We start from the raw sequence: 14,437 nt of genomic DNA, 5'->3' as shown, positions 1-14,437 counted from the left end.
GCCATTTTGATTCCCCCCCTCTGATCCCCCTGTGTCATTTTGAATGATCCCCCTCTCCCCACCTTGATACCCCAATTCCTTTATTTTTTACCCCTAGAAATGAGCGCAAAAAGAAAAAGCTACTCCGTGGAAAACAAGAAAGGAATCGTGGAAGACTCTTGGGGCCAAAATCTTACTGCTTTCTGCAAAGAGAAGATGTTGAGTATCCGATTGGTCCGAAAATGGTGAGCAGAGTATGGTAACCTCATTGAACAAGTGGACAAGGGAAATGCTAAAAAGTGCAAGTGTGGATCAGGTCGGCAACCATTATTTTCCGAGCTGAAAGACCTGATCTGTGAATGGGTTGTTGACAGGAGAGCAAAGGCTTTGGTTGTGAATAGGGCTCAGATTCAAGAATTTGCCCTTGAAATGGCATCACAGTTTGACATAGCCCCCAAAGACTTCAAAGCATCACAACACTGGCTGGATAATTTCCTTCAGCAAAGTGAACTGTCTTTAAGAAGATCTACAACATTGTTTAGGTTGGAAGATACTCAAGTTATTAAGCAAGCACTTGCATTCAAGTCCTTTATTGATGATGCTGACTTCTCTAAATACAATCTTTCCAACATGATTGCTATGGATGAAACTGCAGTGTTTATGGGCCAATCATCTCAAACAACAATTGAACAGCGGGGTGCCTCCTTAGCGTACATTCCCACCACTGCTTACGAAAGTGCACGTGTTCCTGTATTTTGGCAATTCGTCTGGATGGCACTAAAATCCCACCTTTAATCATTTCTAAGGGCAAGAAGGAAAAGATTGAACGTGTTTTGGGTGTTTTTATTCTTGAAACTGAAAAAGCCTGGGCCACACAAGCAGTTATAAGGAAGTGGGTCAATTTAATGCTGCCGCTTGTTATGCAAGGGAGCCAAAGAGGTCTGCTAGTCTGGGATGCAGCCAGCACTCACCCGCTAAAGACATGAAGACATTTCTTCACGAAAGAAAAATAGGTCAGATAATGATTCCCGCAGGAATGACGGCCTATCTCCAGACTCTTGATATTGCAATAAACAAGCCATTCAAAGACAATTTGCGCATGGAAATTAATGACTACATTGAAAATAGAATGGAGAGAAATCAGCGTGGAAACTTTGTGAAACCTAAACTGCAAGAAGTTGTGACTTGGGTGAAGAATTCATGGGAGAAAATCACTGACAGTTGCATTGCAAATGCACTGCGAGCAGGCTACCTTGACAAGAAGTACTCATTTAAAGACAGTGCTATTGCTAAACATGAGAGATTTGGTCCACTGATTCTGAAAGAAATGGAGTCACAAGAAATTCACCAGGAAATTCAGGAATTGGATTGTTATGATGATGTTCCAGAAGATGATGACATGATTGTCATTGAATAAATGAGTAAATTCTTGATACTGTAGGATTCACAGTTTGTCTGGTTTGTGTTGACAACTACCGTACTACCGTACCGTATACAGGTAATAAATTTCCTTTATTTTCATTTAACAATAAATGTGTACCGTATTCTTCTTCATGGAAAAATAAGACATCCCCTGAAAATAAGACCTAGCGTGTCTTTGGGGCAAAAATTAATATAAGACACTGTCTTATTTTCGGGGAAACAGGGTATCTACACTAATAAAAGAGAAAAATGCTAATTGACCATACCTCCACTACGCCCACAGCCAATCAGGAGTGATATGCAAATTAATCCAACAAAGATTGAGGGTAAATTTGCATATGCAGGAGGGGCGGGCTGCGCCTGACACCACCCACAGGGTCCAGGCCGCCATCGGGGACCAGGCAGGCCAGGCGGGCAGTGCCTGACGCCACCTGTGGGGTCCAGTCCACCATGGGGGACCAGGCAGGCCAGGCGGGCAGTGCCTGACGCCACCCGTGGGGTGCAGTCCACCATGGGGGACCAGGCAGGCCAGGCGGGCAGTGCCTGACGCCACCCGTGGGGTCCAGTCCACCATGGGGGACCAGGCAGGCCAGGCGGGCAGTGCCTGACGCCACCCGTGGGGTCCAGTCCACCATGGGGGACCAGGCAGGCCAGGCGGGCAGTGCCTGACGCCACCCGTGGGGTCCAGTCCACCATGGGGGACCAGGCAGGCCAGGCGGGCAGTGCCTGACGCCACCCGTGGGGTCCAGTCCACCATGGGGGACCGGGCAGGCCAGGCGGGCAGCGCCTGATGCCGCCTGCTGGGTCGAGGATGCAATAGGTAACCGGGCGGGGGCAGTGCCTGACGCCACCCACGGGGTCCAGGCAGCCATCGGGGTCGGGCAGGCCTGGCGGGCTGTGCCTGACGCCGCCGCTGTGTCCAGGCCGCCATCGGGGACCAGGCAGGCCAGGCGGGCTGCGCCTGACGCCGCCGCGGGGTCCAGGCCACCATCAGGGATCGGGGTAGGCGGGGGTGGCCAGGGTCTCTGGCATCACTGTCTGTGGACACCGGTGGAGCAGGCCAGGGTTGAACATTTTAATGAAAATGGGATGCCTGTGCCCCGGCCCTGGCGAGGAGAGGGCAGTGGGCAGTTAGCAGGCACCAGGGCTTGGAAGGGACTGGGAGCAACCTGCAGGCATGCTACCAGGAAGAGGTGCTGAACCATGATGACACAGAGGGCTGGCTGATGGAGGCATGCAAAGGTGCAGATGAGGCGGCTCTCGCTGGCGCTGAGCTTGAAAAGCGCATCAACAGCCTGATGAACTAAATCGCCTTTCTGAAGAAGGTGCATGAAGAGGAGATCCCTGAGCTGCAGGCGCAGATCCAGTACACTCAGATCTCCGTGGAGATGGACATGTTCTCCAAGTCCGACCTCTCTGCCGCGCTCAAGGACATACGCGCCGAGTACGAGAAGCTGGCTGCCAAGAACATGCAGAATGCAGAAGAATGGTACAAGAGCTGCTTCACTATACTGACCGAGAGCACTGCCAAGAACACCTACGGGGTGCGCACTGCCAAGGAGTAGGTGTCTGAAAGTCGTCACCTGCTCAAGGCCAAGACCCTGGAGATCAAAGCATGCCAGGGCATGAACTAAGCTCTGGGAAAGCAGCTGCGAGAGCTGGAGGATAAGCAGAACTCCCATGTTAGTGCTATGCAGGACATAATCAACAAATTAGAAAATGAGTTGAGAACTACAAAGAGTGAAATGGCATGATATTTAAAAGAATACCAGGACCTCCTCAATGTGGCTTTGGACATTGACATTGCAGCTAACAGGAAACTCTTGGAAGGTGAGGAGACCCAGCTCAGTTTCACCAGCGTGGGAAGCATAGCCAGTGGCTACTCCCAGAGTTCCCAGATCTTTGGTCGATCTGCCTAAGGTGGTTTACAGACTAGCTCCTACTTGATGTCCACTCGCTCCTTCCCTCCTTAATACACCAGTCACATCCAGGAGGAGCAGATCGAGGTGGAGGAGACCATTGAGGCTGCAAAAGCTGAGGAAGCTAAGGATGAACCCCCCATCTGAAGGAGAAGCTGAAGAGGAGGAGAAGGAGAAGGAAGTGGTTGACTAAGAGGAAGGAGAGGAAGAGGAAGAAGGTGCCAAGGAAGAATTTGAGGATGCAAAGGAGGAAGAAGAAGGAGGTAAAGGTGAAGGAGAAGATGCCCAAGAAGCTGAGGATGAGAAGAAAGATGAAGGTGCTGGGGAGGAGCAAGCAACCAAGAAAAGACTGAGCCCCCCTTTCCTTAATTATTTCAGAAATAATCTTCCTGAAACCAGGTCAACCCTGTCACCAACCAAGCAGTTGAGTTGCCGATACTATATGAATTAAGAAGTCAATATATGTAGCATTCTGAGGTGACTCAGGTTGGACATTAAATGTTGTGCTATGACTTTTCTCCTTATGCAGAGTATCTGTTTGCTTGCAGAGTGGCTTCCTGGCTTGCTGCCAGCCTGTGCATGGTCCATGCTTCTGAGTTCAGGATCTATGACAATGTGAATAATTCAGATGTTTGCAATAAAAACACATGAATACATGAATTCACTGATGCTACCAGGAAGAGGTGCTGAACCATGATGGTTCAGTTCACAGTCAATGTTAAACTTCATGGAAAAAATAGTCCTTTGAAATTTGTGGTAAGAAATTAAAGACCTCAAATCATGTGCAATAAACAGTAAATAAAGTTACACTGAATGACAAAAAAATATATATATTAGGGGCCAGGAAACATTCAAAGAACTGGGGAACCATTCCCAAACCAGGAAGGGAAGTCACAGGGTGTATATTATTGCTATGAATACAGTATTTCCTACTACTTACAACATATACAATATGATGTATTAGATGCCTTCCTATCGCATGAAGTATGTATTCTTATAGAGTAATACTGGTACATATGTTATAGTTATGGCAGTATGTCATATCCTATCTATATTAATAAAAGGGTAATATGCTAATTAGACCATGAGACCTTCCAGAAGTCCTTCCAGACAAAGCCATGGTGGTGGGGCCAAGGCAGAGGTGGTTAGGGGTGATCAGGCCAGGAGGGGAAGGCAGTTGGGGGTGATCAGGCCAGGAGGGGAAGGGCAGTTGGGGGTGATCAGGCTGGGGGGGGGGGGGCAGTTGGGGGCAAGCAGGCCGGCAGAGGGGACCAGTTGGGGGTGAGCAGGCCGGCAGGGGGGTGCAGTTGGGGGCAATCAGGCCAGCAGGCAGAGTGGTTAGGGGTGATAAAGCAGGCAGGCAGGTGAGTGGTTAGGAGCCAGCAGTCCTGGATTGCGAGGGGGTTGTCCGACTGCCAGTTTAGGCCCGATCCCACAGGGGTCTCAGATTGGAGAGGATGCAGGCCAGGCTGAGAGACACCCCCCCCAAAGCACGAATTTCGTGCACCAAGCCACTAGTCTATATATATAAAGAGGTAATATGCTAATTGCCTGTTACAGTGTCCCAGTAACGACCAATTTGCATATTGACAGACCAGCAGGTGCGTGCAAGCAGGGGAACTTGTGTGAGGCTCGCTTCCCTGCCCCCGGCACCGGAGTCCTCTTTTTCTCCTGGGTGCACGTGCCCGACAAACACCCCCGTGACACCGCACCCCGTCCGAGAGCACTCTGCCCGGGGACGCCACCAACCACCCCCCCTGAGGTGGGGGAGCTGAGGGGTGACACCCACATGACAGAAGGCTGATTCTCCGGGCACGGTCGGCAGACGCCAACTGGGGGGTATGCGCATCAGCGGTGACCCCCAGGAGGGGTCGCCCACGCAAATCGAGAGGGTGTGGACCCAACACCATGAAGGAAGGGCCCAGGCGCGACAACGGAGTGCACAGGCAACCCTCACACCACAGGGAAGCCGCTGCAGCTTTCTCCAGCCATCCATTCACTCATCTGCCAGGTCCGACCTGGACGGGGGCTCGCATCCTGGGCGGAAAGCGTACCCCTCCACCCCCACCCCATCCGCCCCAGGACAAGCTGGGCCTGCCCAAGCACGCCCATGGCCTGTGAATTCCAGAGGGGAGCTGACGGAGAGCCGCTGGAGGCATGGGAGCGGGCACACGGGGGGGAGGGGGGCGGGAAAGGCCTCCGCATCCCCGCCCCCTTCAGCACTCAAAGGGAGAAAAGCCTCACGCACACACGCACGCACGTGAACCACATGCGCATGCACATAATGCAGCAGTCCCTGCGATGGACGCAGGCCAGGCCGGCTGGACCCTCCCCCAACTCAGAAGGAGGAGGCACAGGCCATGGTAGGCAAGCACAGCTGCGTGGTGGCTCAGCCCCTCAAAGCCGGTGTGAGAGAGGTCCGAGTGCCCAAACAGAGGCAGCTGTAGGTCCCAGAGAGGAAAGCAGTCAGTACGAAGGGCGAAAAGCATAGAAGTTTTAATTAGCCTGTAAAAAGAGTAAAAGAGTGAGGGAGGAGGGGGGAAGGTGGGGAAGAAGGGAAGGAGGGAGGAAGAACTTTATAAAGGAGTCAGTAGAGAACAGAGTTAAAGAAGGAAAGAGGATGTATGAGTGAACTGTAGGAGCTATAATGAAAATCAAGTATAGTTGTGTACTGAGGACAGATTTTAAAAGTAGGAGTCAGAAAAGAAAAAAGATAAATGATAGTGAATAATTAGGCAGGTAGATAGATAGATATTAAACAGTCAAAGTAAGTAGAGAAGAATGTATGGGAAAGGTAGGATGAGAGAGAAAGAGGGAGGGAAGAAAAGTTTTAAAGGGGAGCTGGTAGAGCTTAAAAGGAGAATGGGAAGAAGGAAGAAATGAGGGAGGGAGCAAAGCAGGTCTGAGGGAGGAAGTGAAGAAAAAAATTAAGGTAGGAAGAAAGGAAAAGGGGAGGGAGGGCAGGGGTAAAGATAAAGGAAAGAAGGAATGTGGGGAGGGAGGAGGGATAGGAGAAAGATGGGAAGAAGGATGATGGAACAGAAGTAGGAAATAAGGAGGAAAGAAAAGTTTATAAATGATGTGTCAGTAGGAAAAAGTGTTACATAAGGAAGAGAGAAAAATTGTGTGAGAGTGAGAAGCTAATAAGGAAGTCAAATACAATTGTGTGTGAAGAGGATAAGATTTAAAAATTATTTAATAGGGGTGATCAGGCCAGCAGGGGAGGGCAGTTAGGGGGATCAGGCCGGCAGGCAGAGTGGTTAGGGCAGGCAGGGAGGTGAGCAGTTAGGAGCCAGAGGTCCCGGATTGCAAGAGGGATGTCCAATTGCCAGCAAGGATTGGGCCTAAACGGGCAGTTAGACATCCCCCGAGGGCTCCCGCATTAGAGAGGGTACAGGTCAGGCTGAGAGACCCCTCCCCCCCATGCACGAATTTCGTGCACTGGACCTCTAGTTCAGCTATTAAAAAAAAAGGCAGGGAAGATTTCTCTATACTATTTCTACACACTAATATCATATAGAGAAAAGCAAGATATAGCACAGCATATGTAGCAGATTATGTTTTGAATAAAGGGGGAAAGAGCCCTAGCTGGTTTGACTCAGTGGCTAGAGTGTTAGCTTGTGGGTGAAGGGTCCCTGTAATAGAACCAAAGTTCTCAAACTGGCAATGGAGAAGCACCCAGTACAGGTTTGCACTTGGTTGATTTGAACTGAACAGAGTTGAATTGAGTGACTGTATTTCTCTGCATTGAGTGACTGTATTTCTCTGAATTGAAGCTACATGCTTTTTCACATTTCAAATTTCTAACACCCATTCATCTTACAACCCCAGGGGACCTCAATGGATCCCCGAAACATACAAAGCTACAGTACAAACATGACCAGCATCAATAGGCTTTGCTCCCTAAGTGACTGAAAATCAATGTAGCATGAAGTAGAATGCAGAATTCACAAATATCTAAGATGAAACATGAAACTTCAAAGACATCCTCACCCTTGGGAGACTGTTTCAGACTACACTTGCTGAGTTTGAATTTATTCTCCTTTCCTCTTAAGGGTAGTTTGTTAAAAGTTTGAAAACCACTGCTCTGGGCAAACTGCCCTCCAGAATACCATGAAAAAATCAATCTTGTTTTACTATAAGATAAATGTCATTTCAATACAAAATTTTTTTTTGTTAACCCTCACCTGAAGATATTTTTTCCATTGTTGTTTAGAGAGAGTGGAAGGGAGGGGAGAGACAGAGAGAGAAACATTGATGTAAGAGAGATACATCAAATGACTACCTCCCACGTAGGCCCCGACCAGGTCCAAGAATCGAGCCTGCAACTGAGGTACGTGCCTTTGACCAGAAATGAACCCAGAACTCTTCAGTCTAAAGGCTGATGCTCTATCCACTGAGCCAAACTGGCTAGGGCTCAATGTTAATTATAGTAACAAGTTGATCACCTACTATTTCACCTGACCTGGCCACAAATGACTTCCTACTGTTTTTTAGAAATTCAACTCACCCTCGGAGGACCACCCTGCACTTAATTCTGAAGATTATAGTGAAAGAGGTTGCCCATGTTCTGAGCCTTGAATTCAGTATGAGAATAAGGCACATACTTGTAATGGTGGCTATTTGGAAGGAATAACGCTCAAGTGAAACCATGAGCTTGGCTCTGCGCTTTTAATATGGCTCATGACAAGCAAACAGTCTGGTTTCCTCTCTCTCTGCTTCTCCATTTAATACTTTCCTTCTCTCCCCTGCACTCCTCTGAAAACCAGACATGAACTATGTTATCCCTTGAACATCAGCACATGGATGGTGAAGTGATAAAGGCCCTGGACTATAGAATCTGACTGTCTGAACCCCAACTCTAGCTCCCCCGCTCAGGTGCTGTATGACCTTGAGCAATTCTTAACCTGAGTCTGTTCCTTCACCTTGAAAATAGTGAAAATAAAAGCATGCATGAAACCATACTGTGTCACGCTCTTAGCCCAAACTCAGCATAGGGTAGCCACTCAATAAATATTAGTATTATCACAATCAAGGAAAAGACTGCTGGTGAATTAATTCTCATTAAGCAATGAATGTCTACAGCAGCGATGGCTTCTGACCAACCAGCCCAATAGCTGACACAAGACTGATAAAATACTACGTTTTTCTCCTTTATAATTAACCTAGATGCCACCTTCTCTATAATGAACAAGTACAATTCTAGCAATTAGACATAGCTGCTCATCCTGGACCCCAGCAACTGGCCACTGATTTCTGGTTTGCCTGCTCCACCTTTAGAACACAGCTAATTACTCCAATTAAAGATAGACTCTGACCTCGTCTTTTGTTGTTTTTGTTAAAAAAACATAAAATGGATATATACCTACCAGACAGCATGCAACTTCCTAAGCTAGAGAGAATGGGAGGGTGGGGGAGTTTAAATGTCTTTCTCCAGCTCAAATGCGCTGTTCTCTTCCAGGTTCCTGCTCTGGGCTCCAAGTGGCTAACTTTGAGCTTTCACTCTGGACGACCATGAGCAGAAACAGGGCGTGAGGTGGCCATCATGTGGCATGATGGGAGCAATCAGGATGAACTGGGGAAGGGTCCATTTTGGAGCATGTTTTACAATCCCATTTGCTTTAGGCACACAAGGATTTCAAACCAAGAAGCATCCACACACCTACCCCTGGATTAATGAAGGGATAAAGCATATCCGAAATTAGCATATAGATCAGAGGCATGCTGTTAAGTGCTGCTAAAGCAGGCTATTGATGCCTGAAAAACAGTTGTTTTCCCGAAGAGACCTTTACACCACTTGGAAATCTTGCTCAAGAAGTGCAAACTGTAAATCAGACAAACCCCACTCGAGCCCCAGTTTGGCACCTGTTGTGTCTCCTTGAGGCAAGTCCCAACCTCTCCAAACCTTAGTTTCTCTACCACAAAATGGGGATGATAGTATCGCTCCTCCCCACCTCACAGGCCTGTTGGAATGACCCAAAGGGACGTGGCCAGCAAATGCTTTCTAAACTGTAGAGTGCTGTCCAAATGCAAGACTGTGGATCTGTTCTTAGAGCAGTGGTTCTCAACCTTTCTAATGCCGCGACCCTTTAATACAGTTCCTCATGTTGTGGTGACCCCCAACCATAAAATTATTTTCGTTGCTACTTCATAACTGTAATTTTGCTACTGTTATGAATCGTAATGTAAGTATCTGTGTTTTCCGATGGTCTTAGGCTCTACAGCAGCAGTTCTCTACCTGTGGGTCGCAACCCACAGGTTGAGAACCGCTAGCAGGGTCGCCTCAGATATTTACATTACGATTCATAACAGTAGCAAAATTACAGTTATGAAGTAGCAACGAAAATAATTTTATGGTTGGGGGTCACCACAACATGAGGAACTGTATAAAAGGGTCGCAGCATTAGAAAGGTTGAGAACCACTGTCTTAGAGACTTATGTAGGCTCTGCTTTGTCACACACAAAAATAAGATAGGTATCAGCAAGGCTCTTTCTTTTATTTTGAATTTCAAGAGAGAAAGAAATAAGAATCCTTGTTTCCTAATACTATTTCCATGAGGATACAAATATAATTACTTTACCTAATAAATCCTTTGCTCAGACAGAGTGGAAAGAAAATTCCTCCTTAGTCTCATGAGGTTTCAGTTATTCAAACATTTTAAATTCACTGAACAAAAGTGTTTCTGAGTGCCTACTATGTGCAGTACCTAACACAATGTCTAGCACTGAAACACACATCACATACACCACCACCTCCACCCCCCACATGCAGCAAATTACACCCTTTGCAAGTGGGAAGAATATAGGTTTTTGGATATCAAAGGGTCTTAATGCAAACTGGCTGCCGGCTCTATCTTTTCTTCGAGACTTTGGTTAAGTCTTCTCTGAGCCAGCATTCCCTTACATGGAAAATTGGAGCGATCATCCTCAACGCTTCACAGGCTAATTGGTGATATTAAATGTTAAGGACCTAGTAGGGAACCAACAGATTTCCCACAAATGGCAGCTACTATAATTTTTCATCACTGCGTATTTTAGAGTGCCTATTCTTAGAGCATTTCAGACAAACTCCTCCTTTTCAAAACAACAAAAAACAGCATGAACTTTATTTTTTTTAATGAATATTACTTCTCATAGTATTTAGAACAGAGATCACGATGATAAATGCTTGCTCGGTCTCTCTTTTAAATAAAAATTTACAGTTCTTACATGTGACATAATGTAGTGCTTCGTGTTACCCTACAAAGAATAAATTAAATTGAAGAAGCAGAAACATGGGGAGAGTCCTTGTTTGGGCTTAATTTGTACTCAAGTACAATAAAATCCTGTCCTAGAAGCTAGAGTAATAAAATTAAAAGGCAGGAAGAAAAGAATGCCTAATTAAATACTGAAACTAAAAATCCTTTCTTTATCCCTGTTTCATTGAGGCCTAACAATTGGTCAGGCACAGGGGCTTAGATGTGTCATTCCAGTTAATGGTTGGTTACAAATTTCCACCATAAGCTCATCTTCCTTCCAGCAGCTTAGATCTCAGGCACTGGGAGCTAATAAGTAGAGAAAGCTCTTAGGCCCAGGGCAATCTCTCTCTCTCAATCCAATCTCCCCCTCCCTCCCACCCCCTCTGCCCTGCCATAACTGTTTGTAAGGGCTTTTGATTGCATTCCCAGAAAGCCAAGTCTAGCTAAATTAATCAAGAAAGGACTACATTGGTTTATCCAACAGGGGCAGTTTACAGAAAGGGAGGGACAAGACCCAGAGCCCCAGAACTAGGAAAGGATGCACTGCCACCAAGACACACACACTCTTTCCCTGCATTTCTCTTCTCTCTCTTGGCTCAGCCTTATTCTTCATCTCTCTGTCCACATGGGGCAGGAAAAGTAGATGCTGACAGCTCCTCTACACATCCTCCTAGTGAACCTTAAGGAACCAGGATGAATTAATCCCAGGGGCAGATCCTGATGGACCCTGCTGAGGCCCTGCCCTGCCCCATGGTCAGCAATGCTAGGTGGATGGAGCACTGTGGTTGACCTGACCTGTGCCATTGGCCCATCACAGCAGACACTGGCAATGCCCCACCTGTGTCACATGGACCCTCGTTATCTCCATACAAACCAAAGGCATCCCACTGCAAACACCTGAGTCTCACTCACCACCTGAGGGCTTGTTCTTGGCAGAGGCAAGATGGGCCAGAAGCTCTAGGAGGTAAAACTCCCTGAAAGCATCCCTCAGACAATGTCAGATGGGAAATGCAAGATGAATAGCTCAATTTTCTCACCACTCAGGTGGGATACTCTGAAGTGTGTTCCATAATGTCAACCAGAGCTCATCAAAACGACTGAGCCCACCTGCCCCAAGAAGTACCTTGCTCATTACCGCACTCCACATTGACGTAAATTCCCTCATCTCATTTCTTCCTGTGAAGGTTAATTTTATGTGTTGTTATTGACTGGTCCAAGGGATACCAGACAGCTGGTAAGACATTATTCTGGGCGTGTCTGTGAGGATGCTTTTGCATGCAAAGAACATTTAAATCAGCAGACTGAGAAAAGCAGGTTGCCTAACCTAATGTAGGTGGGCCTTAGCCAATCAGTTGAAGGCTTGCATAGAGTAAAAAGGAGACATCAAGGGCTCCAGTCTGGTTGACTTGTGAAAACAGAGGTTGAATATTGGCAGACTGTCATATTTTTAAAAGAAAATCCAGGTTTTTTTCATGTAAAATGTATAGATTATTGAATGTTTGCAACTAACTTGTAAAATGTAAATACTGTGTGAGCCACATCAACTTTCTTGCCAGCCCAATAATGCATAGATCATCATGTGGTGGTGAAGAATGAGTCTCGCAGACCTCCCACCATAGGGGCTGTAACTGATCAGGGGCCCAAGCTGCTGTGCTCCTAGGACTCTGTCAAGACTCTTGTCAATGATAAGTTCTTTTTGCCCTCCTGTTACTAAGTTGGTAAGAATAACTTAGGAGCTACTGAAACACAGAAAGTAGCCTGAGAATGAAACCAACATGGATGAGACAGAACTGAGAGCTAGAGATCAGAGATTCCTAAGTAAATCGTTTAAGCAGCTTGATCTAGCCATACCTGGAGTTCAGGTCTATTTGTGGGCTTTGAAGTTGCACGGAACAATAGCTGGATGTAACTGAAGGAGTTTGGCTGATATACTACCTCACCTCTCATCCAATTTCATCCTATCTAATAAAGATGGAATGTGCAAATTGACCATAACTCCACAACAAAGATGGCGGTGCCCACAGCCAATAAGGAGGGAATATGCAAATTGATGCAACAAGGCGAGAGGCGGAAGGCAGCTCCAGGCCAGAGCGAAGGCAGAAAGGTGGCTCCGGCCGGAGTGAAGGCAGTGCCGGCAGCCAGGGAAAGGAAGGCCTATTCTTGCACGAATCTTCGTGCATCGGGCCTCTAGTGTAATATAAAAGATATTATCTATTAAAATTTATAAATAGCATTCATATAAAAACCCTGCTCTATTTAAAATGAAATGTTCCTACTCTTTCATATGGGACCTAGAAAGACTCCTACTACATCCTGGGTTTCTCTCTCAAATGGAGCATTTGTAATACTAGAGGCCCGATGCACGAAGATTCGTGCAAGAATGGGCCTTCCTTCCCCTGGCTACCGGTACCGTCTTCGCTCTGGCCGGAGCTGCCTTTTCACTCCGCCTGGAGCCGCCTTTCCACTCAGGCCTGGAGCCGCCTTTCTGCCTTCCCACGCTGCCCAGAGGCCCAGAGCGGCTGGGGTGGTGCGGAATGCCTGCGTCATTGCCATGGCAATGATGCAAGCGTCCCACCCCGCCCCTGGCCGCTCGGCGCCTGTGTATGCAAGTTAACCCGCCATCTTTGTTAGGTTAGTTTGCATACTCACTCCTGATTGGCTGGTGGGCATCGTGAAGGTATGGTCAATTAGCATGTTACTCTTTTATTAGTGTAGATATCCTGCTTGCTGCCTTACCCAGGAAAGTACAGAGGAAAGTTAAAAACATCATTATTTTCCAAGAAATTCTAGTGCATAAGTCCAGGAGCATATGAACAAGGGTTCTAGATTCAGACTGATGAATTCAGATTCCAACACTGTCAGTCACTAGCTGTATGACCGTGGATAAGTCACCCACCCTCTCAGGCCCTCAGTTTCCTCGTCTGGAATACAGTGACCCCAATCAACACTATTGCATAGGATAGCTGCAGAAAGTAATAGATAGATGATAGATGATAGATGATAGATAGATAGATAGATAGATAGATAGATAGATATTTAGCACAGCATAAGCACAAAATATGATGTATGGTTGTTGTTGGTACTATTTATATTGTTGATAATATAATAAATGGTGCTAATAGATGTTAATGTTGTTAATGTTAAACTTTGTATTCTATCCCCAACATAACTTCCTCTAGCCAATGGAAAAGTCCATCCTACAAGCCACCAGCCCCTGTAGCAGACCCAGCTAGATGGTTTGTCAAGGAAATTACTTCTTTTTCAGTCAGAACAACTTCACGGAAGAAAGATAAAACACAACTAGCCCCACTTCAACTGACATTCAGGAAAGTTTCCCCATTACTATAACACTTCTGCACATCAAATGTGAATACTCTAATTGCCCCCTAAGAACACACCGTTGAAACACTGAACTTACCCAGGACTAATTGTCTGTCAAAAAGATATCTTGCAGCCAAGAAAAATCGCTTAATTGAACATCTAATTTAACTGAAACGTTTTTTCCCCCTGCTCATTTAATGCTTTCTTCTCCTGTTTTTGCCCAATTTGAATGCTGGGCACTGCTTTCAAAAATAATTTATCTTGGGTTTTTTCCTATTGTAAAAGTAATACATGTTCACAATAGGCACTGAAAAAATATAAAAATGCAAAAGGAAAAAATAAAAACAACTGCCCTTGGACTCACTGCTCAGAGAAATACTATCAAAATGTTAGCAAATTTCCTTCCCAATTGTTTTCTGTAATAGACTTTTCTGCATTGTTAAAAAAAAAACCATATAGTTTATTTTGCAGCATGACCTTTTCACTTTATATTTTAAAATGAACAGTTTCACTTACCATTCCACGATCTTCAGAACATTTCTAGAAATAGCAGAATAT

The 14,437-nt window shown here is 46.2% G+C and overlaps 1 pseudogene across 1 annotated transcript; it reads left to right on the top strand.

Moving 5' to 3' along the window:
* Nucleotides 1-1,912: 1,912 nt before the first annotated feature.
* On the top strand, nt 1,913-11,519 carry LOC308254473 (neurofilament light polypeptide-like; annotated as a pseudogene). Its single transcript has 3 exons — nt 1,913-1,924; nt 2,526-3,719; nt 11,495-11,519. The product of its transcript is annotated as a neurofilament light polypeptide-like (transcript).
* The last annotated feature ends 2,918 nt before the right edge of the window (nt 11,520-14,437 follow it).

The sequence above is a fragment of the Plecotus auritus genome (genome assembly GCF_963455305.1).
Source record: "Plecotus auritus genome assembly, chromosome: 7".
In the NCBI taxonomy this organism is placed as follows: domain Eukaryota; kingdom Metazoa; phylum Chordata; class Mammalia; order Chiroptera; family Vespertilionidae; genus Plecotus; species Plecotus auritus.
Note: the sequence above shows the minus strand (reverse complement) of the source record. Positions and strands in the feature narration are given on the sequence as shown.